Consider the following 26311-nt stretch of genomic DNA (forward strand, 5'->3'; position numbering starts at 1 on the left):
GATTTGCAAAAAAAAAATTATTATAATTTTGTTCATACCTTAAATTCACAGCAGAAGCAATAAACAACACTGTAGACAGTTTGTTTGGTTCAAGTCACAGAAGTCTGACTGAAAAATTAAAGTTGAGCAAACTTTCTGCCTATGAGGTCAAAACTGTTGCTTCCCAGTCAGTGGCAAACAAGAGCAGAGCTTTTTTTTTTTTTGGAGAGATTTTTCACTGTAGGGCGTGTGCTCGCCAGACAGACAAAGAGAGACATAGAGACAGAAAGCGAGAAATCACCCCCCAGGGGGGATGGTCACGCCGCAATCCCTTCTCCTCCATTCTCCTCTCGGGATCTTGGGCATGCACGCACACGCGCCCGGCGTGAGTTTTAAGCCACCGGGTCCGGGGCACGAACCGCGGTCGACTACGTGGGAGTCCAGCGACACAGCCATTACGCTAACTGCTGGTTCCCAAGAGCAGAGCTTTTGACAGAAACTTTCTTTCTTTTTTTTTTTTTAATTTAACTTAATTTAATTTTTTTGGAGAGGCTTTTGCTATAAGGTGCATGTGCTCTCCAGAAAGTCAGAGAGAGACAGAAAGATAGAAAGTGAGAAATCACCCCCCAGGGGGTATGGCCACACTTAATCCCTTCTCCTCCATTCTCCTCTCGGGATCTTGGGCACGCACGCACACGTGCCCAGCGTGAGTTTAAGCCACCAGGTCTGGACCGGTTCTGGGACTCGAACCACGGTCGACTACATGGGAGTCCAGCGACATAGCCATTATGCTAACTGCTGGTCCCTTGACAGAAACTATGAACTTGTGTGATCAAGATCCTATGGCATTTCTCTGAGAACTGTAACAGAAGATTCCACATGGCTTTACCAGTGCAATCCTGAGGACAAAGCACAATCAAAGCCATGATTACCAGGAGGTGGCAGTGGCTGCATCAAAGAACAGGTCAGTTAGGGGTAGAGGTCACCTACATGAAAATCTTCTCAGACCAGACCAGGTAAGAACACTAACATGTTATCATCAACAGGTAATAAGCCATTTCTGTATCCCACAAATGTCATGTTAGGTAAATTCTCTGTACAAGCCAAATGAAGTATAGTAACTGAATGTTTTCAAAAAAGTAAGAACAAATAATAATCTGAAAAAAAGAAAAGTTATTTGATGATGATGATGTGGATAGCTATGTCTGTGTCTTGACTGATCTACATGGTAATCATGCTGGAAAAAGAAGTATTATATATTGTAAAGATCTATGTGACTAACTGTAATATTTTAAAAAAGTAATAGGGTCACAGGACCATCAGGGGCACAATGGTTAAGGCACTGGACTCCCACAGGGTCGACTGTGCTTGGAGTCCCAGATTGGCAGCTTGAGATTCACATCAGGCGCGCCTGTGTGCCCAAAATCCCAGGAAGAGAATGGAGGAGAAGGGATTGCAGCATGGCCATCCCCCCTGGGGGGTGATTTCTCACTTTCTGTTTTTTGGTTTTTCTCTCTCTCTTTCTGGCAAGTGCAAGCATCCTACAGCATAAACCTCTCAAAAAACAAAAACAGTAGAGGTCATGACAACAGTTTTTTGGTTCACTCAAGTCATTTCACTTTTTGACCTTCTGGAGGGCCCAAAAATGTTAAATAACACTTGCTTATTATGAGAGTGATTTAAGAAAGTTAGCTAAAGATTAAGGAAAAAAAAAAAAAAGCCTAAGAAAGCTTTTCAAGATAATCATTCTCCTGCTCATTCCTATCATCCAACAAGGATAATTGCACCAGAGATTTTTTTTGAAAAAAAATTAGGCATCCACCTTACAATCCTGATTTGGCTCCTGCTGCTTCTTTCTGTCTCCTAATCTTTAAAAAAAAAAAAGTGGGAGGAGCACCCTTTTTTCCTTAGCTAATAATGTACAAAGAAAAGACTGCGTTGATATAGTTAAATTTCCAGGACCCTCAGTTCTTTAGGGATGAGACTAAATGACTGCTCGCACGGCTTACAAAAGTGTCTTGAACTTGATGAACTTTATGCTAGGAAACGAAGTCTAAATTTTTTATTTTTATCTTTTAATACAATTTTCCATTAACTATTTGAAATTCTTTCACATAGTCTAGCTGGGCATCCAGAAAGAAAAGAAGGACTAAGTATCATTAACTCATGGTTCCGCCACAGCAGCCAACTCGTTTGTACTTTTTAACATCAACGCTGAAGTCTGATAGAATAGGAAATGTTGATTTGTGAATTTGGGGGGGGGGAATATAAACCACTATCACTAGTTCTAGTTCTCTCACATGTCACTGTCTAGTTCAGGTAGATGGGAATGAGGCTGTTTCTGACTTCGAGTCAACAGAATGATCTGGATTTCTTTTTAAGTTTGACTAAACCGTAAAAGCATGAGCTCTTTACTTGTAGAGTGGTTTTTGTATCTTCTACTTTATTGTTATTGACCGAGGTAGAACTTAAGATACCAAATTATCCTACGCCGTGGACTAACGAGACTCCCCTCAATCATGGAAAACATGCTCATTCTCGTGTCTCTCTCTTTTTTTAATCCTGATATGTCTTATTTTTTTTTCTTTCCTGTCTTGAAATAACACTCCGGAAATCTGTGCTATAATTAAAAGCAGCAGCATTCACTGGTAATGGGAATCATGGGCATGTTCTCAGATCAGTCTGTTCCCAGCTCGAGTTTACCATAAGAATTGCTTTTGGTACAGGGACTCTCACAGGCATGAAGAGAGCCGCAGGGACTTGCTCAGGACTTCATGGGAGGGGCAGGAAGGCCGTGCTGAGCCGTTCTGTCACCTGCAGTTTGAGGAGCTTGAGGCTCCTAAACCAGTGTCTTCCCTATGTGTCTTACAACTGTCCTACACATGCACACACATACACATACACACGCAAATGCATGCACAAACACGTACACACATACACACACATGGGCACACACATCCACACATGCACACACACACATGTACATATGCACGTCTCAATACATCAGAGTCAGGGCACTGAAAGTTCTGTCTCACTGAGGTGCAAACAGAATTATAATGAAAAGTTTCCATAGACCTATAGAAAATAAATGAAGGAAAAGAGTGTCATTATAGGGCTGGCAGGTAGTGTGCTGGTTAAGGGTGCTGGATTTCCAAGTGGCTGACCATGGCTTGAGTCCTGGACCTACCAGTTTACTTTACTGCTTTTTCTTTCTCTGTCTGTCTCTCTCTCTCTGGTCAAATTTTAAAATAATCATAACAAATGGAATTAAATAAATAAATAATTATTTAAAAAATTTTCATTATATACTACATCAAGTAGTTTTTTGTCTACTAAGTGGCTTGAATAATAAAAGAATCTTCCCAGATCACCCTGACTATAAAAGACTTCTTCCCTCTTAGAATTGCTGCAAGACATTTTGTCATAGTGCTCACATAGAAATTTTCATTATTGTTCTATATTAAGGCATTTTAGTACTTTTTATCTCTCACATTTTAATAATAAGGAACTTTTTTAGAAAAAAACACACACTTTTGTCATCTCAACAAATTATTTCTTTCCAATTTCACACATTTATTTTATTTTATTTTTAAAATTTGCCTAATGGTAAATGTGTTCACCAAAGAGAAAGACAGAGAGATGGAAGGAAAAGAAAGCATCCTATGGGGCTTTGTCATCTCTATCCTGTCAGAATTTTGAGCATGTTCCACATGTGTATGGTGTGTTCTTCAAACTATGGGCCAGGATTAACGCCATTGGTCAGCCATGGGGCTCCACCTGCCTTACCAGGCTTGAGGCTGGCCCTTCCTATCCTTTTTTGTTGTTGTTAAGAATTATTTTATTTAAAAAAAAAGATTAATTGAAAAAAATAATTATTTTATTTAAATTTATTTATTTATTTATTTTAATTTGACCAGAGAGGGACAGAGTGAGAGAGAGAAAGAGAGAGAAAGTGAGAAAGCAAGCTGGCAGGTCCAGGACTTGAACCACAGTCGGCCAAGTGGGAGTCCAGTGCCCTTAACCATCACGCCACCTGCCAGCCCCTTTGTTTTCTTCTTTTTAAGTTTATTTATTTATTATTTATTCTGTGAGCCACAGAGACAGAGGGAGGGACAGTACCATCAACAAGGTCTTGATGTTGTGGTTGCTCCTCCTGCTTCAGTATCCCGAACCATGGACATGGCGGTGCCCTCTGTGCTGATGGAGTCTCCAGATGGGAACCAGAACCTTCCCATGTGGGGCAGCTCACAGAGCAGAGCCTTTTACCACTGTGCTGTCCTCCAGGCCCATCCCACCTTTATCATGTGCATGTAGAGTTTTGGTATTATTGTTAATATAGTTTAACCTCTTTTTACCTCTCCTAGTGACTTACAGAGCCTGTTTTTCCTCTTTGGTCTCTTTTTATTTTAAGTTGACAAATTATAATCATATGTTTAAGGGGAACAAAGTGATATTATTATATATACTATATACATATATATATGTATATATAGTATATACAATGACTATAGAATTAATACATTGAGCTGATAAATATGCTTATCCCCTCACTATTTTTGGTTGTGAGGACATTTGCAGTCTGCTCCTTCGTAACTTTGAGATATGCAGTAATTATTATTGGCTGTAGTCAGCGTGCTGAGCAGAAAATGTTTTCCTATGACTGAGACGCTGCAGCCTTTGGTACTATCTTCCCACTCTCCCATCCCCAAAGCCTAGTTTTGAGCCGAGATCATCTTTAATAAATGTTTATTAACAAACATTTAATGAACTCTTACTATATGTGGGGCACTGTTCTAGGTCCCAAGAGACAGTGACAATTGAGATATAGACTCTGTCTCAAGTGGCTCACATTCTAGGAGAGATTCCAGAGAGATAGACAATGAGGTGAAAAACTAGTTAGATAACAGATACTGAATAATGAGAAGGATGCAGATGTGTCAAGACCCATGGGAAGATTGGGTCAAACAGGAAAACAGCCATTGCAGAAGACAGGGCTTGGTGTGCTTTGGACATACAAAGACCATGGCAGGGACAAGGTGAGTGAAGGGACAGAGGCTGGTGGGAGAAGTCGACAGAGCACAAGCATTGACGTCCTTGTAATGATATTAAAGAATTTCCAGGAAGCCATAGAAGGCATTAAACAGGGGCATGGTAAATGCTGTTTATGTTCTGATTGCCCATGAGGCATATACACAGGAAGGCAGGAGAAGGTGAGTCCGGGTGGACCGGTAAATGCCTGGTCTTGGGTTGGGACTGTGGCAGGGGAGGTGCTGAGAAATGCTTGGGTTCTGGGTATGTTTCGAAAGCAGAGCTGTTGAGGAAAAAATGGGATCAAGGAAAGCTCAAATACATTCAGGGAAATGTGATGTCATTCATTACAATAAAGACGGTTGAATGATATTCATTCAGACATGCACTAAGTGATGATTTTGTGTCAGACACTATCTCAGCATTGCAGGCGGGGAGCATACCTTTAGGAATCCGATCTAAGCTAGAAGTGGTGAAAGCCGGCATTAAGGCAGAGAGAGAAGGCAGAAGAGGAAATGACAAATTTAAGAAATGTGTGGGAGGTGGAGTTGGCAGAATATGATGCTTGGTGTCGAGAGTGAGGAAGATTCTGGGATGATATGAAAATTTCAGATGCAAGTGGGCCAAAGCCAGTACCCTTAACAAAGGCAGGAAATGCATGGTGAGGACCTAGCTGTGGGGAAAGGGTTATTATGCTGGTGATGGCAGTTAAGTACTGGTTACCTTCTGTATTCCAGAGATCTGCTTAGTTTACCCCCCGACAACCTCTTCTAACCCTTGAAATAACACACTGATGAGACAATTGCCACCCTTGTGTTATAAAAGGGTCATCGAGGCTTACAGAGGCTAAGTGACGTGCTCAATATCCTACACGAAGGAGTCGGGTACCAGGCTGTCAGTATTTGTACGTAGAAGGTTTGGGCTGTGTTGGACATTAACTCAGGAGTAGTCAGTAGATTTATAAACATGTATGCAGAGTGCAAGATATGACACTACTACGGGCACACCATCAAGTATAAATTTATAAATGAAATAAGAAAGGATCATCAGCGTAAAATGGGCGTTTGGTGACGTCTTCCCTGTTGGCTTCCTTCTCTTTCCTGACTTACTTTTTGCCATCTTAGTGCATTTGCCGGGATCGCTTTCCAAATGAGTCACTTGGGTTTTAATCCTTATTCCAGTCAGCTTCTGGCAGAATCCAAACCCAGACAGAAACTTAAAAGTAAATAGAAGGTGTGGAAGAAAGAGCAGCAAATTCTTCTTAGAAGCTTGGTGATGACAGGAGAGGAACACAGAGAAATAACCACAAGAGAATGTAGGACTAAATTTTTATAAAGGAAAACACCCATGTTCATAGGAACGAGTAATTAGAAAGGGAAATATTAAGGAGGTCCTGGCTGAAAAAAAAACTTTATTATTGTTTTCCATGGGGTTAAGGGACACTTTCTGCTCAGAGGGAAGGGTGAGAGAGAAGGTGTTGTATAATTTAGGTATTTGTTGAAGGGCTGAAGATCACAGAGTTTTGGAAATATTATTCCAAGTGGTTATACAATTTTTCCCCTGAGAGCATAGCAACCCTAGAGTAGAAGAGGAGAAGATGACTGGAATAATACGAGACTAGTTTAGACATCTGGGACTGATGTATCTGAGTGACCCAACGTCAGGGAGGGAGGGTGGTGGGCGTGTGAAAGTTCCACCAACCCAGACACCGCCAGCTGTTCTAGGGCTTGCTCACCTGGTCACAGACCACTTGCTTAGGACTTCAAAACCACAACCCTCTTCACATTGTCCTCTGAGATCTTTACTCTCTCAGTTTCTGACCTGTACGTGCCCTGACCTTCAGACTTTGTGAGTTCTGTTTTGGCGGCTTCTTCTTCTTCTCCTTCTTCTTCTTCTTCTTCTTCTTCTTCTCCTTCTTCTTCTTCTTCTTCTTCTTCTTCTCCTTCTTCTTCTTCTTCTTCTTCTTCTTCTCCTTCTTCTTCTTCTTCTTCTTCTTCTTCTCCTTCTTCTTCTTCTTCTTCTTCTTCTTCTCCTTCTTCTTCTTCTTCTTCTTCTTCTTCTCCTTCTTCTTCTTCTTCTTCTTCTTCTTCTCCTTCTTCTTCTTCTTCTTCTTCTTCTTCTCCTTCTTCTTCTTCTTCTTCTTCTTCTTCTTCCTCTTCTTCTTCTTCTTCTTCTTCTTCCCTAGCAAAATCAAAGGAGGTATGGAGTCATTGAATTGGAGAGATGTTAAAGCAAGGAATGTTTTCTGATCTACAGAAAGTGAGTCTGAGAGAAGTTATAAGACGAGCTTGTGAGAAGTCAGATGTACTGTCCCTGGTTCTCTGCAAAGGTAGGACAAAGAAGCAAAAGCACCCAAAAAGAGGGAGGTGTGCAAAAAGGGAGTGTGAACTTCACTTTTAAAAATGGAAGCTGGTATGAAATCTGCATTACTTTTTTTCTTCATTTCTGTAAGCACTTTTAATCCTACATTTTATTACTTTGATTTGCATTGAGATCAAGTTCAGTGATCTAGCAATCTGCTTCTCTCTGTGGAGCCATTATCACTAAGGACAGGATGGAGAGGTGGGTGAGTCCTCAGGTCCGCCCAGGATCCTCCCACTCCCCTGAGGAAGGACCTCAGCACCTTGCACCACCCCAGGGGGTTCAGTGAGCAGGAGCCCAGGCAGGCTAATTAGCTGAGTTCTTTCCCTGTGGCCTCAGAAATCATTAATCATAGAGCGCCTCAGGGCTACTGGTCTTTTAATGGTGATTTTAATTTGCATACTAAGCAAACAGTCCCAAGAATGTTGCTCTGGGTCGAATTTGTGAGGCATGCCCAGGCAGGTTATTTCAAAGTCAATACTCTTTCTAAGTTGCCTTTTCATTTCTGACAATTTTAGTTTATAAATACCATCATTGGGCTGTCATTTGCTTGGTGCTGAGTAAATTTATCCCAACTGAGCATGCATTAGTTTCAATAGAAGAAAAAGTAGAAAAATTACTTTAAAACTGTAATGGTTGTGAAACTGGATTTTTGAACAACTGCAATGGTTGTGGAAAAGTCTAGATTAAGGAATTTCAGATATCAACTACTTCAAAAGATTTGCAAATAAAATTAAAATCTAGAGATGTTAAGTTACTTGCTAGAGGTCATATAGCAACTGACTGAGGAGCCAGACTGGGACAAAGTCTGGTGTTTTCCCTCAAGCTCTTAATAAGATTAGACACATTAAGATAACAGAGTGGGGGGTAGCATAGTGGTTGACCATGGTTTGAATCCCAGACCTGGTGGCTTGAGAATCATGCTGGGTATGTGTGCATGTGTGCCCAAAATCCCAAGAGAAGAATGGAGGAAAATAGGTAAGTGTGGCAATTTCCCCTGGGGGCTGTGACTTCTCACTTTCCCTCTCACTGTCTCTCTCTGGAGAGCACACATGCCCTGTGATAAGAACCTTAAAAAAAAAAAAATCAGAGTGCTTCAAAACAAAGAACTGTTTTCACAGAATGAGTGAAATCCTACATAGCAGAGTGTTCCTGCATCCCACGGCTTGCCTCACAAGCATTACAGCTGTCAAAAGCCTTACCACCTCAGCTAATTTTCTTGATTTGAAAAACAAAATCCATTGACCTGATTTTCATTAGGTAATAATACTTTCCTGAGGTAATGTGGCCAAAAAACTGTGGTCATGGAAAGAAACAACTGTACCTGCCCTCTGAACAGTACCTCCAGAGCTACCCCTCAAGGACTTGGGCATGGAGCCTGGGCACACAGGGCCTCGCCTAGACTCAGGGAAAGGCACGCCAAGTGACCCCACCTCTGCCCTCGTGCAGCCTCACCCGTCGTTTATCACTTAAGACACAGCTTGTCCTGTGGCTTCCCGGAAGTTACGCTGCCTGCTGGAGGTGGGCCTGGGTTAGGGCTCGTCTCCAGGTCCCCCGAGGCACTCGGCGTTCGAGCGGCCTTCACAGAACCGCGAGAGATGTGGCCGTCCTGTGCCTCGTTGGGCACTGGCAGAACGACACGCCGCTCCTGCGTGAGTGCCAAGGGCAGTACTACCGGGCTGGTCTCCAGGCACCGGGAGAAGGCTTTGTCCTTGAGCTCATCAGGGTCCTTGACGCCAGCCTCCCGCCCGCAGAAGGTGCCCTTCCCGCCACGTCCACCAGGGGGCATCACACTCCGCCTCGGAAAACGCCGGTCCTTCAAACCCGAGCAGCGTCGCTGACGGCTGAGCACGGGAGCACTTCGGATGCGCAGAGGTGGGACCGTCTTTGGAAAGCAGCTGATTTTGTTTCCACTTTTCTGCTTGAATCCATACGTAGCTTCTGAAGCAGCCGGAAAAAAATGCAGTCCTTCATAGAATGAATTTGAATCTCTAGAATGGTTTGAGTAGGATGGGAGTTACCTCTTCTTTCAAAGTTTTGTAACATTCAGAAGTGAAGCCCTCAGGACCTGGATTTTTTTGTTGGGAGGTTATTTATCATCGATTCAATCCCATTGCTTGTTACGGGCCTATCCAGGCTTTCCATGTCCTCCTGGGGTCAGTCCTGGTGGATGACGTGCTCAGGAATTTGTCTGGCCCATCAGGTTCCCTTTGTTGGGGTACAGTTGCTCACCGCATCCTTTAATGATGTTTCCTTTTTCTGTTGTCTCTGTTGTAATGTTGCCTGTTTCATTGCAAATTTGATTTATACGGTTCCTTTCTCTCTTCGTCTTAATCTAGCTAATGGCGTGTCAATTTTATCTTTTCAAAGAATCAGCTTTTGATTTCATTTATTTTCTGCTTAGTTCATTTATTTCTGTTTCATTTATTTCTGCTCTAAACTTCATTATTTCTTCTGGCATTTTATGGATTTTTCCCCGTTCCCTGATGCGTAATGTTGGGTCTTCTCTTTACCACCCCGTTCCCGTTTTCTCATGTGTACTAATTGCTGTGAACTTCCTCCTATGGCTGCTTGCAGTGTCCCCCAGATTATGGAAACTCACGTACTCATTGCCATTTATTCCACAAATCTTTTGATTTCAGTCTGAATATCTTCGGTAGTTGTGAAATCATTCAGATGTAGATTATTTAGTTTCCATGAATTTGTGTATTTTCAAAGATTTTCCTGAAATTAAAATCAAGTTTAATTCCATCATGGTCAGAGAAAATGCTGAATGTAGTTTCTATGCCTTTGAATCTGTAAAGGCTGGTTTTGTACCCTATCATGTGGTCAGTATTTTAGAAGTCAAAGGCCTCTATAAGGAAAACTATGAAAATCTTAAAAAAGAAACTGAAAATGACACAAAAAAGTGGAAGGACATCCCATATCCCTGGATTGGTAGAATCAATATAATCAAAATGGCAATCCTACCCAAATTATATATATTTAATGAAATCTCTATAAAATTACGAGAGACATTCTTCACAGATCTAGAATTCTATTACAATCATAGAATTTGTCTGGAACAGTAAAAGACCCTGTATTGCCAAAGGAATCCTACACAAAATAGTGGAGTGGGTGGCATCTCATTTCCATGCCTTTTTTTTTTTCTACATTTTATTGCTTCACTAAGGATCTGAATCTAATATCTGGCTGGGAGGCCAAGGTCCTCAGTGAATTGAACTGTGTGACCTTGGGCAAGCCACTTCACCTTTGTGTGCTTCAGTCTCCCTGTCCTGTAAAGCGGGAGTAATTCCTACCTCACAGGGTTAATGTGGGGATTACTTAGAGACAATGTCTGTAAAGCACTCAAGGTTCTTAAAGAAGGCACTATATATACACAAAACAATATCTATTAAAGTTGTTTATGTGTGGGGAAAAAAAAGGGTCCTAATCTAAATACTTTCACTAGGGGCACAGCTGATATAAACACATCTGTGTATACACGTCTGGCCTTAGGCAGGACCTCAGTGAGTAGGACAAACAGCTGGGGTTATATAGCTTACTGCAGTCATTAAAGAGAAATTTTTAATGCATTTTTTTAATTTCAAGAAAAATAGTTTTAATAGATCAAAATAAAAAAATGTTAAGAGAGGGGCCAGCAGTTGGTGTAATGGCTATGTCGCTGGACTCCCATGTAGTCAACCACGGTTTGAGTCCCAGACTTGGTGGCTTAAACTCACGCTGGGCTCATGTGCATGCGTGCCCAAGATCCTGAGAGGAGAATGGAGGAGAAGGGATTGCGGTGTGGCCATTCCCCCAGGGGATTTCTCATTTTCTGTCTCTCTGTCTTTCTGGTGAGCACACATTCCCTATAGCAAAAAAAAAAAAAAAAAAAAAAGTTAAGAGAAATTTGCTTAAGATTTAAAGCCAGAAAAAAGGTTAGAATTCAGTTTAAACAGTAAGTACATGAACATATTAACAGTTTAAGAGAAGACAAAAGTCCTTAAATCTGGACAGTAAAGCAGAGGAAAATTAGTAATGATTTTGGGCAATACGCACACATGGCTGGTATGAGTTTCAAACCACTGAGTCTGATATTTGAACTGTGGTCAGCCATGGGAGTCTAGTGTCTTAACCACTACACCACCTGCTGGCCCCATGAGATTTTTTTGATTGTCTTGTAAACTCACTGAATTGTTAATTCTTAGTGTAAACTGGAGGTGTGTATGAAGGAAAATTGTTTTTACAATTAATATGCATTTTTCTCCTTTCCCTCTTCACTCCTGCTTAGCACATTGTGTTTCAAATTACCTTCTAATCACTGGAAAATTTCTAAAACAGTTACTATTTGTAAATAATATATCTACTGGGCTCTTTTTTCCTTAAGCAATCAATCATTTTAAAGCTTTCTGCAATAGCCAGTAAACGAAATTGAGAAACCCTGCTATCAAAACAAATTTAATTACTGGGAAATTTTTCAAAATAAAATAAATGCAGAGAAAAGAGAATCTGGTTTATGAGTGAGTCTGTGCATAGCCATTTCATTCTGAAATGTTTTTCTAGTTTGGTATTGGCTTGATATAACCCATTCATAGTTTTTCAGCTGGTTCCTTGATTAGGTTATAGCTGTGATCAAACGCAAAGATGAGACTGCTCACTTGAATTTCACTAGCAATATCTTCCAATCAACAAAATTATCGACTCAGCTGAAATCAGTTCAAAGTCAAGAATGACAAAATGTGGGATATAATAAGCTATCTCAATTATTTAAAGTCATTAAAATATTATTTTTTTCTGTTAATACTGAAGTACAAAGTTTTCTTCTTTATAGGAGTTTGTTTCTAGTTTAAGTTAAATGTTGGACTTCTCAATTGTATATTGTCTTAAAATTATTAAGCATGAATTTGAAGGTGACATCTAAGTTCATGCCAGTGGTGTAGTTATTCATATTCTGTGTTTTTAGAAAAGAAGTTACAAGTTACAACTTAATACAAAATGTTCTTGAAGAATGTCTCCAATTTCCAATTTTCCAAGATTCAAAGCACTGATAATTTATGATGAATTCTTGTGAATTATGGATTTGTCTCATATCGGAAATAGATCCTTAAATCATTTCATTTAAAAGTAGATATCTCTTCCCACACCATATCAAACGTATTATCTGTCACTTCAAGGATCATTTAACATTTGCTACAAAGTTCACATTGTTTGAACCATCTCTGTTCACCTAGAGATACCACACACCAACATTTCCAGTGCTTTCATTCTCAGTAACAGCGAATGGTTCTCTCTGGGCCTGACCATCTTTGTTCCTCACCGGAAGTAACAAATGCCAAGTTTTTAGTGAAAATGAAATGATATAGCCCACTGGAAATGCATTTAACTCACATCTCTGAGGGATGAGAATTTCAGAGGTGCGTTTTTTACTTTATAATTATTTTTCCTATTTACCTTTACAAGTAATGTAAGAATAAAATTAGATTAGCCTGTCTTACAAAGATAAAGTCTAACCTTTGCCTCTTTTGTTTCTGTACTAAAGCAGATGCTGCTGAAGTTGTGGAAACCTGGGGTAATTTGTTAACACCTTGCAGGGAGCCCGGAGCCATTTGCAAGCTAGTCTGGCAAGCTAGCCCGGACCTTTGTCATGTAAAATTCCTCCCTTCTGCTAGCCCCGGAAACCCAGATCAAATGCTCCTGCAAGCCTGACCAAATGGTCGCCATAAGATTACCCTTGAAACCCCTTATCTTGCTTCCTCCCCGCAGTGCAGTTACTCATGTCTATATAACCTGAATACTCCTATGATAAAATAATGTAAATATGTATAATGTAAAAGTTAAAAAAACACATGAAGCAATTTCAGGATTCCTGAAATACAATGCTAAGGCAATCCCAGATACTTCAGAGAGAATGCATAAACAGCCGGAGAAACAGACATAGGACATAATTTCAAGGCACCTAAAGGAATATTTCAAAGCTGTGAAAGAACAGAGGATAATTTGATTAAAAATACATGAGTGAGTTGCTAAGTAATAACTTCATCCCTCCCAGGGGCTCTTGTGAGTGCAGCCTTGGTCCTGGGATTACTGTGGGGACCCATGGCACTCCAGCCACGTACAGTGCCTCTTCACTAAGTCACATCTCCTTAACCCCTTCCCGCCTCTTCAGTAGCTGAAAGACCCGTAAAGGAGGCAATCGCCTGAAGCTACCTTTAAAGCTTTATGTGCTGTGGTCTGGGAGACGCAGCCCTCTAACTGGAACACACCTGGAATCCAAGGGTGAGGGTCTTTCCTCCATTACTGCAGGATCTACCTCAATAACTAGGAATAAGTGAGCATTGCATCAGATGACCAAAAACCAACACAGAAACAGAAGAAACATGAGAAAACAAGGAAATAACTGTCCCCTGAGGGAACACAATAACCCCTCATCAACAATAGGCAACACGAAAGAATTTACAGAAATGTCAGAAAAAGAATTCTAAACATTCACAGTGACAAAACTCAATGAGATGCAAGAGAAAACAGGCAGTCAACTCCAGGAAATGAAAACGTCATTCCAGGACATGAAAGAGGAATTCCATAAAGAGATAGATACTCTAAAAAAGAATCAAAAAGAATTTCTGGAAATGAAAAATATAATACAAGAAATTAAAATCTCTCTAGAAAGTATTAACAGCAGATTGGATCATGCAGAAAGAATTTCCGAACTTGAAGACAAAGTCCTCAACGTATACAAAATGACCAAAAAGAATGAAAAAAAAAAAAACAAAAAAACCCTTCCACTCCACACCCCCCCCCATGAGGATAACATATGGGGAATTCTAGACACCGTGAACTGCCCAAATATCCACATAATGGATATTCCAGGAGGTGAAGAAGCTGGTAAAGACATGGAAAACCTCTTTTATTATACTATCTGAAAACTTGCCAAATACAAAGAAACAAAGAGAAATTCATACCCAAGAACAGAAAGAGCTCCAAATAGAATTTCTGTAGCCTACAATGATCCTTTCCCTGGCACATCATAGCCAGATTGGTAAAATCAAAGACAAAGATAAGATTCTAAAAAAGGCAAGAGAGAAACATAAGGTTACTTACAAAGGTTATCCTATTAAGCTAGCATCAGACCTTTCAACTGAAACAATTCAGACAAGGAAAGAATTGGAAGACATATTCAAAACATTAAAACAAAAACAATTTCAACCAAGAATGCTATATCCAGCGAGATAATCCTTCAAATGGGAAGAACAAATAAAAGCATCCTCAGATAAACAAAAACTGAAAGAATTCACCAATATTAGATCAGCTCTACAAGAAATATTGAAAGGAATATTGTATCAGGAAAACTAAAGAGAGAAAAACAGAGATAAGAGAACAAAAAACAACTCAGAAAATGGCTTTAAAATGGCAGAGATAAGTCCACAAATATTAATGACAACATTGAATGAAAATGTATTAAATTTTCCTATTAAAAGAAACAAACTGGCTGAAGGGATTAAAGAAAGAAGCTATCCATATGTTACTTACAAGAAACACACCTCGCTGATAAAGATGTACATAGACTGGAAGTGAAGAGTTAGAAAAAGACATTCCATCCAAATGGAAACCAAAAAAGGTGGAGTCATAGTACTGATATAAGACAAAATAGACTCTAAGATGAAAGCTGTAAAAAGAGACAAAGAAGGACATTATATAGTACTGAAAAATGGACTTATTTATCAAGAAAACACAGCACTTATAAATATCTATGCTTTCAATACTGGAGCACCCAAATATGTAAGAGAGAGACTGTTAGATGTAAAGGGAGAAATATACTGAAACACGATAATCGTTGAGGATCTGAACATTCACTGTCTTATCTGGACAGATCGTCTAGATGAAAAATTTTAAAAGGAAAGTTCTAAATGATACCATTCATGAAATGGACTTGACAGACATCTACAGAGTATTTCACTACTACAAAATATACATTTTTTCTCACCCCCACATGGAACATTTTAAAGATGAAGCACATGGTAGATGTAAACAAGTCTTTACATTTTTCAGGCCGCTGGGTCTGGGACTCAAAGCTGTGGAGTTGGCCATGTGGGATCCAGCATCACTACAAAATATACATTTTTTCTCACCCCCACATGGAACATTTTAAAGATGAAGCACATGGTAGATGTAAACAAGTCTTTACATTTTTCAGGCCGCTGGGTCTGGGACTCAAAGCTGTGGAGTTGGCCATGTGGGATCCAGCATCTTAACCACCATGCCACCTACTGGCCTTTAAAGAAATAGTGAAAATGATATTCGCCATATGATTTTTTTGTTTATTTCTGTCATAGGGTGTGTGCACTCATTAGAGAGAGATAGAGAGAGGGAAATTGAGGAATCACCTTCTGGGGGTTGGCCATGCTGCAATCCCTTCTCTTCTATTGTCCTCCTGGGAATTTGGGCACACATGCACGAATGCCCAGAATGATTTTCAAGCTGCCAGGTCTGGGACTCAAATCATGGCCAGCCATGTTGTTAAGGACCGCTACACCACCAGCTGATCACTCTGCACAATTTTTAAATCTGATTTTATTTAAACTCAGCTATCATATGAAATGAAGATTAGTTATTTCTGAGTTACATGTTAATTAATAATTTGAATACATGACTTCTGATAGTTAAATAGCTATGTTAGTTTTTCCTTTGTCCAATAAAAGAAACTAATTTCTATATTCCTTCCAAAGAATATTATTGCTACTTATTTTTTCTCACTAAGATATGTTCTTAAACTTCTGAGATATATTACAAGAACTGTTCCTGGGTGACATGTCAAAGACCCAATCATTTCCATTGGAAGAACACTGTCATTTCCATGTGACAGCAATACTTGTCAATATATCTTGGTGCTCAAGAAATTCTTCTTCCTAGCAATTTTTACTATGATAGAACAATCATTTTTCTCTGACTGACCCTATACAGTCAGAACTAGTTTGGCAAAAATACATTTTTAAAATTATGGCCACAAATTTTAGTAATGAAGTGACACTTCTCAGATTTTTGCTGAAGTTTAAAAATGTTTGCCTTTGATTTTGCTTCCCTACAGTCACAATGGTTTCCTGAAGTCTAATAAATGCAGACTTCTATGCTAAATGTCAGTTGAGTTGTGGAAAGATGCTGGCAATTCACTCCTTCAAGTATTATATGTTATTTTTCCTTTCTAGAATAGTGAGTGATCCTAAATCTCTCGCTCTCTTTTTTTTTCAATATTCATCTTGCTGTTAGCAAGAGACCAATACAGGTTTTTTTTTTTTTTTTAAGAATTATTTAATTTAATTTATTTATTTTAATTTGACTAGAGAGGGATGGAGAGAGAGAGAGAGAAAGCTGCCAGGTCTGGGACTTGAACCACAGCCCGCCATGCAGGAGCTCAGCACCCTTAACCACCACATCACTTGTCAGCCCCTATTACATGGGAATCCAGCGACATAATCATTACACCATCTGCTGATCAAAGGCCAATACAGGTTTACATGCCACATTTAAATAAGATAGCCCAGAGTGGGATCAATGCTGTCAAATATAACGAATAACGCAAATATTTAAGTTGGTGTGAAAATTTTAATTTCCGTTTGCCATTAACAGCATCATATTACCACTCAACTATTGCCACAGTCACTTGTAATTTCTGTCCCCAAGTTACTCATTGGGTAACTCTGAGATGCTTTGTTATGTCATCCATGGTGTTAAAATAGTATTTAGTATTCTACTGATAGATTCCCAATAAGTATGTCTAACATTCTTAATTTTTTAAATAAAGCAAAATAGGAAGGTGAAAGAAATATGTTATTTTGCTGTTGGTGATTTAGTTGAAGATTCTGAATTGTTGTAACAAGTTCAAGCCAGGACGTTTCCTTTCGTGCTGGGATTTGTCCTGTTGGGAGCTGTGCCCATTCCTTCAAGCCTGTGGGACAAACGCCCACCAGCCAGCTGTGCACGGATTTCCCTCTGGGCATTGTTGATGCCTTCCTCCCTGCACCCCCCCCCCACTTCCTATAACTCTTGGATCTATATTAAGGTGCATGCCAACCAGACAACTGCCAAGGGAATTGATATTCAAGAGGCGCTAAGGCAGCAACGAGTAAACTAGAAACGTGTGCCAGTTAGCTCAGGTCTTCGCCTGCACCTGACTAGCAGCTGCAAATCGTCATTGTGCTGTCACTAGGAAGTAGAAACACCCTGCTTTATGGTGCCTGCTTAGTCGGTTAACTATTCCAAAGACCCTGGAAGCAGTGATCATAACTAACGGTTCTGAAATAAAAGAATGTACACCACAAAGCTAGGGTAAACACATGAAATATTTTATTATCTAAATGTTGAATTTTTAAATATAGTTCACAGACAGTTTTCTGGTTTAGAAAGCTGACAAAAACAAAACAAAAAACCAAAGGGAGAATCAGGACTACAGAAAGGAGGCCATGTTTTCCCCCTTTTTCATCTTCAGGAAATTGAGTCCATTTCAGTCAGTAGGAATGTTCAGCATGTTACCTTTTTCGGTGTTTAATTTTTTTTAACAGGAAATCGGTTTCTCCCTATCTCTACTAGATAATGTTGAAGACAAATGACCTATTAGTGTAACTCCATCCAGTCCTGAACTATTCCTGGCAACTGATCTCACCTGTATGGGAATCGATGCTGTGCAAACTTGATTCATTCTCACTTTTGGCACTGGTCCAGATTTGCCCTCAACCTCGGGAATGTTAGGTTTGGTGCTTTGCCTTTGCTGCTGTGCTATATCCTCTTTGTTTTAGCAAATAAGAGCAATGAGAATATTACCAGAACTGGAATAGCTGATGTCCAGAGCAGGTAACAGACAGGCTCAGAGACCAGGCTGCGTGGTGGACACAGAGGCCATGTCTGTCAGGTGTAGAAGTGGTGATGTTCAAGGAGGCAGAGAATCATCTTCCCAGTTTTCTAGGCAGAGGAGACCGAAACATCATAAGAAAACACTATTACAGGGTTGTGTTGCAAGTTAGAGAAAATTCACTAATAGCACTTTAAACAAATAATGTTGGATTATTGTCATGTCACAAAATAGGGAGTCAAGACCAGCCCCACCATGCAGTGTGATGTGCAGTACCAGGGAGCCATATCTCACACGGCTGATTGGTTTGAATCCTTCTGCAACAGCTTGAAAAACAGGCCAGACGTGACTGAGCATGCATGCCCCAAACCCTGACAGGATGGAGAAATAGAGGGAAAAGGATCATGTGGCCACTCCCCATTGAGGGGGGATTTCACCCTCTCTTGTGCACATGCCCTTTGTCAATTAAACAAAAAAGAAATAGGGACCCAGCTAGCTTCTATATTGGTTCAACTACTCAAAAACTTAACAATGGCATCAGAGACCCCAAATTTTCCATCTTCATGGTCTGCCATCCTTACCATTCAGAATTTATCTGAATATCCATAGCTCGTAACTGCAATACATTTGCTGTTACTTAGGTTCTGAATTCAAATCAAAGCCTGGAAGGAGGGAGAAGTGTGTATCTTTTCATTAGGCCCAAAAGTTTTCCCAGGGCCTCCTCAGAGCACATGTACTTGTATTTCTCTGGCTGCAGCTGAGTCACATGACCACCTCTGGCTACTGCAAAGCTATGATATCTGGGAGCAGTCTGCCACAGCTGGCTTGGTCTGGTCAGCCACCTATCCCTGAGAATGAATGCACTGTGATTCTGCAGAAGGCTGAGAGTCTACTAGCAAGGGAAAAAGAGAACATTGCAGTCAATAGGTGATTAAAAGGATCTCTTATTGCCAGGTGTCATGGGGAGGTAAGTGTCAAGAAAAAGGAATTGAACAGTGGTCATCATCTCATACCTGAAAAAACCCATCTATATATGCACAAAACGTCCACTAGAAGTGTCCTAGGGAAAAAAAGGTGGGCAAGAAGAAAACCTTTTAGGAGATGAGTGATCCTGCAGTCATAATACATTAATAATATAGGTCAAAGTTTCCACACTAGTCCTTAACATTTCTGCACTGTTTGCAAGACATTCTGCTATTTTTACAGGGCTCCTTCTTTCAGCTCATCATTTATCAATCAACAAATATTTTGTGTGCTAATTCTGTGTTGGGCATTGGCATAGGAGTTAGGGATCCAAGAAGAAAAGATATTGGGTTCCTGACTGAGGAACTTGGAACCTGCTCCAGAGAACAGGTGAGCTGGCATATCACAAAACATTGGGTGAGGAGTAGCCAGGAGAGAGCACACTGATCCAGGAAAATCCAGAGGGAAGTCTCCAGAGATAATTTAGTGATCAAGGTTGAGTCTGGAGCATGATTAGGAAAGTTTCTGGGAGGTTTGGTGCCTGAAGTGAGTTGTAAAGGATAAGAAGAGGCAGTAATGATGAGAAGGGTGGGTGACCCAAGGGTTCCAAGCAGAAGCAGTGTGTGTACTAGGTCCCAGCTAGAGACGAAAGGAGTCACCAGGCGGGGTGATGGGAGGGAAGCACTTGTGATCTGTCCCACTGCTGCTGTAGATGGTCTCTCTGAGTCTCACTTGCCTAGAAGTAGAGCGATTCTGCTATGCCAAGAAGCAGCTGACAGCACAGTACACGGCCCACAATGAAGGGACCCCAGAGCAGGTCGAGTCCATAGCAGAAGGGTACTAACTGTGTCGGGGGGCTGTCAAAAGTTGTAAGTGAAGACAGGAAGTGACTGGGGTAAACAATTACAGTAATGGGAATGAGAAGTATAATAACCAGTTATCCACGCAATTTGACCAATAGCACCAATTAGTTCTTTAACCCTTTTTTTTTTCTCTGAAGGCCCTCAGGCTCATAAAGCCTCTTTTATTATACTTAATAGAAGACATACGGGATTTGGCTATCAGTGTGGTGAATGGCTACCCTACAGCAGGCAGGATTACAAGATCACAATTCCTGAAAGAGAAACAATGTTCTGGATAAGGCTAGGGGAGGGACAGTAAGTCAGAGCTATTTCAGACCCCTTGAGTTCTCCTCTTCGACAAGAAAGTGTTAATACCCCTGGAAAGCTGTTAACAGCTATCTCTAATGAAGATGAAAAAAGGCAAAAATCACACATTTCCCTGTTGTACTTTGGGGAACACAATGCCAATGACCTCTTGATATAAATAGAACTCTCAAAAATACAAAGTGCTTTTTTGTTTATGAAAGACTGTGGAAGAAAATCACGTGTTTAAAGAATGTGGTCATATTTCAATGAACAGATTAAATGTGGAAATCTTACTTATATAGAAATGTCTAATGTGGAGAAAAGTGTCTGATAATAAGTATTTCCAGATATGTTTCATACCATTATCCATTTATGTGATGTGCTTCAGAAATATAGTTAAGCCCAACTGTAGAAAATTACAGCCATTCTCTCTTCCCTCTTATATCTGCTCAAATCACCTTCTACTTCTTCAACCACTTTCCTGTCAATCTAGCCCACCTTTCCCTGAAAATAGAGGTAGATTTTTCTCCCCCGGATTTATTCCATTGGATTTCTTCCATTTTTTTTCTTTTGCCAGAGGGCACGTGTGGATTACAAGACCAGATTCACTGGAGAGAGAGAGAGATAGAGAGAGAGAGAGAAAGTAAGAAAGCATTATCTTACCCCCACCCCATGGAAAATGGTCACATCTCAATTCCTTTTTCTCTATTTCTCCCTCCTTTTGAGATTTTGGGCGCGCGCGCGCGCGCGCGCCCATACACACACACACACACACACACACGATGTGTCTTTTAAGCCACTGGGCACTGGGTCTGGGACTTGAACCATGTGGTCAGCCATGGATTCAGGATCCACGATCTAGCTCCTTCCTGAAGAGGAAGATTAGATACTCAGATATAGACTGACGGTATCTGATTCCTCCATAAGGCAGGTCAGTAGTGTGTCATTGATAGACTACATGGGTATAGAAAAATCCTGGTTTTAGATGTAGCTCAGATAAAACTTTAAAAAATTATATTTAATTACTGTATATACATCTTCACAGCATATGGAATGTTTTACTTCCAGCATGGATACCGTATGTATTAGTCAAGTTATAGATATTTCCATGCACTTTATCACCAACAGATCACGTTTCATTTTTGTTTCTGTTAAATTTTTTTTTTCCTGATCCCCTCTTCCCTCTCTCTCTTACCTACTCCCTCCTGTATGGTTTCTAGTATCTTTGGTTGCCCTTCCTGCCATTATACTTTCCAATCATTGGGCCATAGAATGCAGGCATTCCGTGTATATTAAACGGGGGCATGCAATGGCTGCCTTTCATAGTCTGGTACGCTACACTTACCATTAAATCTTCCATACACATCCACTTTGTAACAAATGTCAGAGTCTCACTGTTTTTTTTTTTTTAATGGCTGAGTAGTTTTCCCTAGAGTAAATGTACCCAATTTTTTTAATCCACTCATCTGTTCTTGGACATTTGCGTTAATTCCATATTTTAGCAATTGTGAATAATGCCAAAACTGTCTTTCTGACTGAAGATTTTTCTATCCTCTGGGTAAATATCTAAGAGTGAAATGACCGGGTCTTATGTTCCTCACAATGGCTGTATTAATTTACATTCCCAACAATAATGTAGGAGGGCTCTCTTCTCACCACAGCCTCACCAGCACTTATCTTTATTTATTTATTTTTTTGACATTAGTCATTTTAAGTGGGTTAAGTGGTATCTCATTATGGATTTGATTTGCATTTTCTTTGTGATAAGAGATGGTGAGCATGTTTTCATATGCTTTTTGGCTGTTTGTCTTCTTTAAAGAGTTGCTTGTCCAGCTCATTTACCCATCTTTTAGTTGGATTAATTATTTTCTTGTGTATATTTCTGGTTATCAGTCCCTTATTGGAGGCATAGTTTGCAAATATATTCTCCCATTCTGAATGTTGTCTCCTCATTCTAACATTGTTTCTTTGCTGTGCAGAAGTTTTTAGCCTGATATAGGTCAGGCTAAACATAAAACCTCAATCTGTAAACCTACTGGTAGAAAATGCAGGTGAAACTCTTGGAGACATTGCAGTAGACAAAGATTTCTCAAATAAGACCCCAAAGCACTGGCAGTAATCCTAAAAATAGACAAAACGTTCTTTAAAAAAATGAATCAGTTTGGGCAGACACACCTATCCAGTGCCCTCCAAAATGTCTTGACCATGTTCACTGCCCCTTGTCTACAAACAACAAAGAAAGAAAGTAAACTTTCTGAAGAAAAAAAAAAGTCATTCACTCTTCCTTTTCAAAGTACACGAGTGTGAAAAGAGTTTTTGCAAAATATGAAAACCACTAATCACAGAGGAAAAAATGATAAATCAGGCTACTTAAAATTAAGAATTTCTGTTAATCAAATGACATCATTAAAAGAGTGAAAAAGCAAGACATACAATGAGAGAAGATATTTGCAAAACATATAACTGGGAAAGCATTTTTTATAAGCATTTATAATATATAAATGCTTTTAGCAATAAGTAAAGGTAAATAGTAAAATTTTTAAAAATGGGTTAGAGATTGGAATAGAAACTTCAAGAGAAAGAATATCCAAAGAGTAAATAAACATACAAAACAATGTTCACCTTGGTTACGCACCAGAGAGGCATAAAACAAAGCCAAATGGAGACCAGTCAAGTGGCATGGCGGTTAATGCAGCTAGGCCCCATGACTACGTGTGCAGTTAGAACCTCAGACCTGGTGGAAAATGTGCTGGGCATGTGTGTGTGTCCACAATCCTAGGAGGAGAATGGAGGAGAAGGGAGGCATGACCATCCCTTATGTGGGGCAATTTCTAACTTCCCCTATCCCTCTTTCTCTAATTATCTTTCTGACAAGCTCATGCATATGCTCTATAGCAAAAGGTAAAAAGCAAACCAATGAGATGCTATCATACACTTAACAGAAGGGCTAACGTTAAAAGGAGAGATAAAGCCACTTGTTAATGAGGGTATAGTACAGATACATACATTGTGCTGACATATGTCCCTCAGGATGGCAGAGAGCTGAGCTGTGTCCTGTAAAGGTTCTTTAGGTCCAGATCTCTAAAGTTAGAGACCTGCCCTGAAGTGTGAAAAAAAAGTCACAACCACAATAAAAGTAGGTAGAAAAGAGAATTTAATAGGAAAGAAAGATTTTAGAAAAGAAGTACATCCAAAAGACTTTTGGGCAGACAGGTTGCTAAGTAGCAACTGCGTTTGGAACTGCTTAGGTGTTCATTTTTATTACTAAAGGTGATAATGAATATTTAACAGTGGGAGGTCTGTCATAGTATCTATGTTCTTAGTTTGAATTCACCTCTCTCACAGATGAAGAATTTGAGGAATTTGATTACCTAATTGCGCATACCCAGAGTGAATCTTGACGATAGGAGCATCCTTATTTTGCTAAACTGCCCAATTAGTTTATTACCCAAGTGAAAATCAGAATGTTGAGCAAAATGTCCTTATGGGTCATTTTGTTTTGGTGAAGAATGATAATGGAAATTTACAACCATCTGGATGTGTCTTCCTCAGGCACTAACGAAGGAAATTGTGATCTGCCTTGCCAGGAATTGGGTAGGAGGGAGTCTCTGCAGATAGTCTGCTTGTGATTGATGTGACAGGTATCTTGCCCACTCATTTCTAGATAACTGCCTGTTACACATACACTACCGATCCCAAATGGTACAACCACTCTGGAATGCTATTTGGCAACCTGTTAAAGTTAAATATCAATGTTGGAATGCTACTTAAATACAAGCATACTGTGATAGCTAATAATTCCTCTCTTAGGTATCTATCCATCAGCAATGCATATCAGAAACCCTACATAAGAATATGTTATTTGTACTAACCCACAATTGAAAACATTTCCAAAGCCTATAAAAAAAAGGAGAAATTAGAAATTGTGGTATATTTACAAAAACAAGCACAAAATGGACTAATGTCATATTGGAAGGGAGAAGAAGGCAAACACAGATCAGTACTACTAGAACACAAATGGGAAAATTTAACACATGGTGATAGAAAATAGGAGAGTGATTACCCCTGGGTAAAAAGAAGGCCATGACCGAGGAGCGAGGGACAGAGGTGAGTGAGGCTTCTGGGGTACAGGTACCACTGCACTGCGACCTAGGGCCTGGCAGTGGTGACATGAGGTCTTACTTGGTAATAGCTATGTACCTGTTTGTACCTGTTATGGATATATGTTGCAGGTCGGTTCAAATTTATTTTTAAGCAGTGCATGGATGTAACTTACCCTGGAATGCTTTTTAAGTACGTCCCTGTGTTCCTGCCATCCCAGGCTCACCTGGCAAGTGTGGTTGTGTCTGCTGTGCTGACAGACCTGGAGCGGGAGGGAGGTGCTCACACCGTTTGGGCTGAGGCCATTTGGGACTCCTTGACCTTTAGGGGGAAGGTGGTTGTTAACTATGAGATTAACGCCTACGTTTTAAATTTTAACATTTTAAAAGAGCAGTATGGCTTAATTAATTCTTAAGTCAAATGCCATAATGCTTTGGTAAGACATGGTTATTGAATCTGGGTAATACAGAAATTGCTTGATAATGTTAAAGAACATATAATTTTGCTGTTGCATAAAAAGTGTTGTAGTTTTCCAGAAGTAGATAGACAAAGAATGTGTCTGATAGCAGGGAAATAATTGAGTCCTAGTGGGATTGAGCTGTAGACAAGGCAATCAGTCTGCTTCCTAAAATAATTTTTATGTCTCCAAGGTAACATCACATAATCAGTGTTGGTTTTTCCATAGCATGTTTAGCAAAAATATGAACAGATTGTTCTGTCTTATAGATGAGATATTTAGAACTTAAATTGCTACCTACTTATTTAGATATGAAGTCAGAAATTATTAGATGACAAGGCTGACTTTGGCAGCTACATATCACCTTGAGGGTCAAGTCATACAGCTCAGCATGAAACACAAGGGCCATCACCATGTGTCTTTTGCAAGCATCTCCATTTATCTCACCTCCAGCTCTTCCCAATCCATCCTCTCCTAACCCATCTTGTAGTCCAAAGTTGCTGATTGGTCTTGTTCCTACATATTTGTTACTCTAAACTTTAAGGGTTTGTACGTGCTGTAAAATTTCTGTACTGAAGGCCTTTCCCTTAATCATGTCCCTAGAAAATAAATATATTTTTAATTTGATTATTTATTTCTTCTTAGAGGGAGAGAGAGAGAAAGAGAGAAAGAAGGGCACCCACAAAAAAAAAAAAGGGTCTGGTCATGCCATGACCCCTTCCTCCAGTCTCCCACTGGCTGGATCTTGGACATAGCTTGTGAGCCCCGGGTGTTTCATGCTGAACTGGGGGACTCAAGAGCACTGGTGTGTGGGACCAGCTTCTCCTGAGCAGCTGTGACTGCAGCACCACAGACTTCCCTCTTTAGACGCGGCTACAGCGCAGAACATATCCTAAATTTTAATTTAAGTCAACCAAGTAAATGAAGCTTCATTGTGTTTCCTCATGTACACTTTTGTGAGTAGTTTTCTTAAGCTTGATAGCGAGTTTTACTTTCAAGAAACAAGTCTCTGTTAAGATTTTAGTGTACACCTTAAAAATCCTCTCTTGTTGATCCACGAAAAATTACACATCCTATTTTAGTAGCAAGGAGTAAAGGCTATTGACGTTCACCTCTTCTAGAAATACTTGTTCATCTTGTTAGAGGTCCCTGAAAGTAACCAAGATTTCAAAGAAACAAATCTAGGTAAACATGAGCTCTGAGTAACCGCCCCTTTGAGTCAGTGTTGGGCTCTGTTCTGCTTTTGATGAAGATGACTAAAATTAATGCATTACTAAAGATAAGATCTGGTGGTTTTATTCCCTTCAGAATCATTAGTTCCATCATCTGTCTAGGAAAGCAATATTTTGAGGAATATTTCTAAATGTGGGAGGGGGAAAACATGTTTTGTGCTTCCATTCTGAAACAGGCTCTGTACATACACTTTTGAATTTGGAAATACAAAATCCCTGA

Source organism: Tupaia chinensis, unplaced genomic scaffold (assembly GCF_000334495.1).
Source record: "Tupaia chinensis unplaced genomic scaffold, TupChi_1.0 Scaffold140400_1, whole genome shotgun sequence".
Classification (NCBI taxonomy): Eukaryota; Metazoa; Chordata; class Mammalia; order Scandentia; family Tupaiidae; genus Tupaia; species Tupaia belangeri.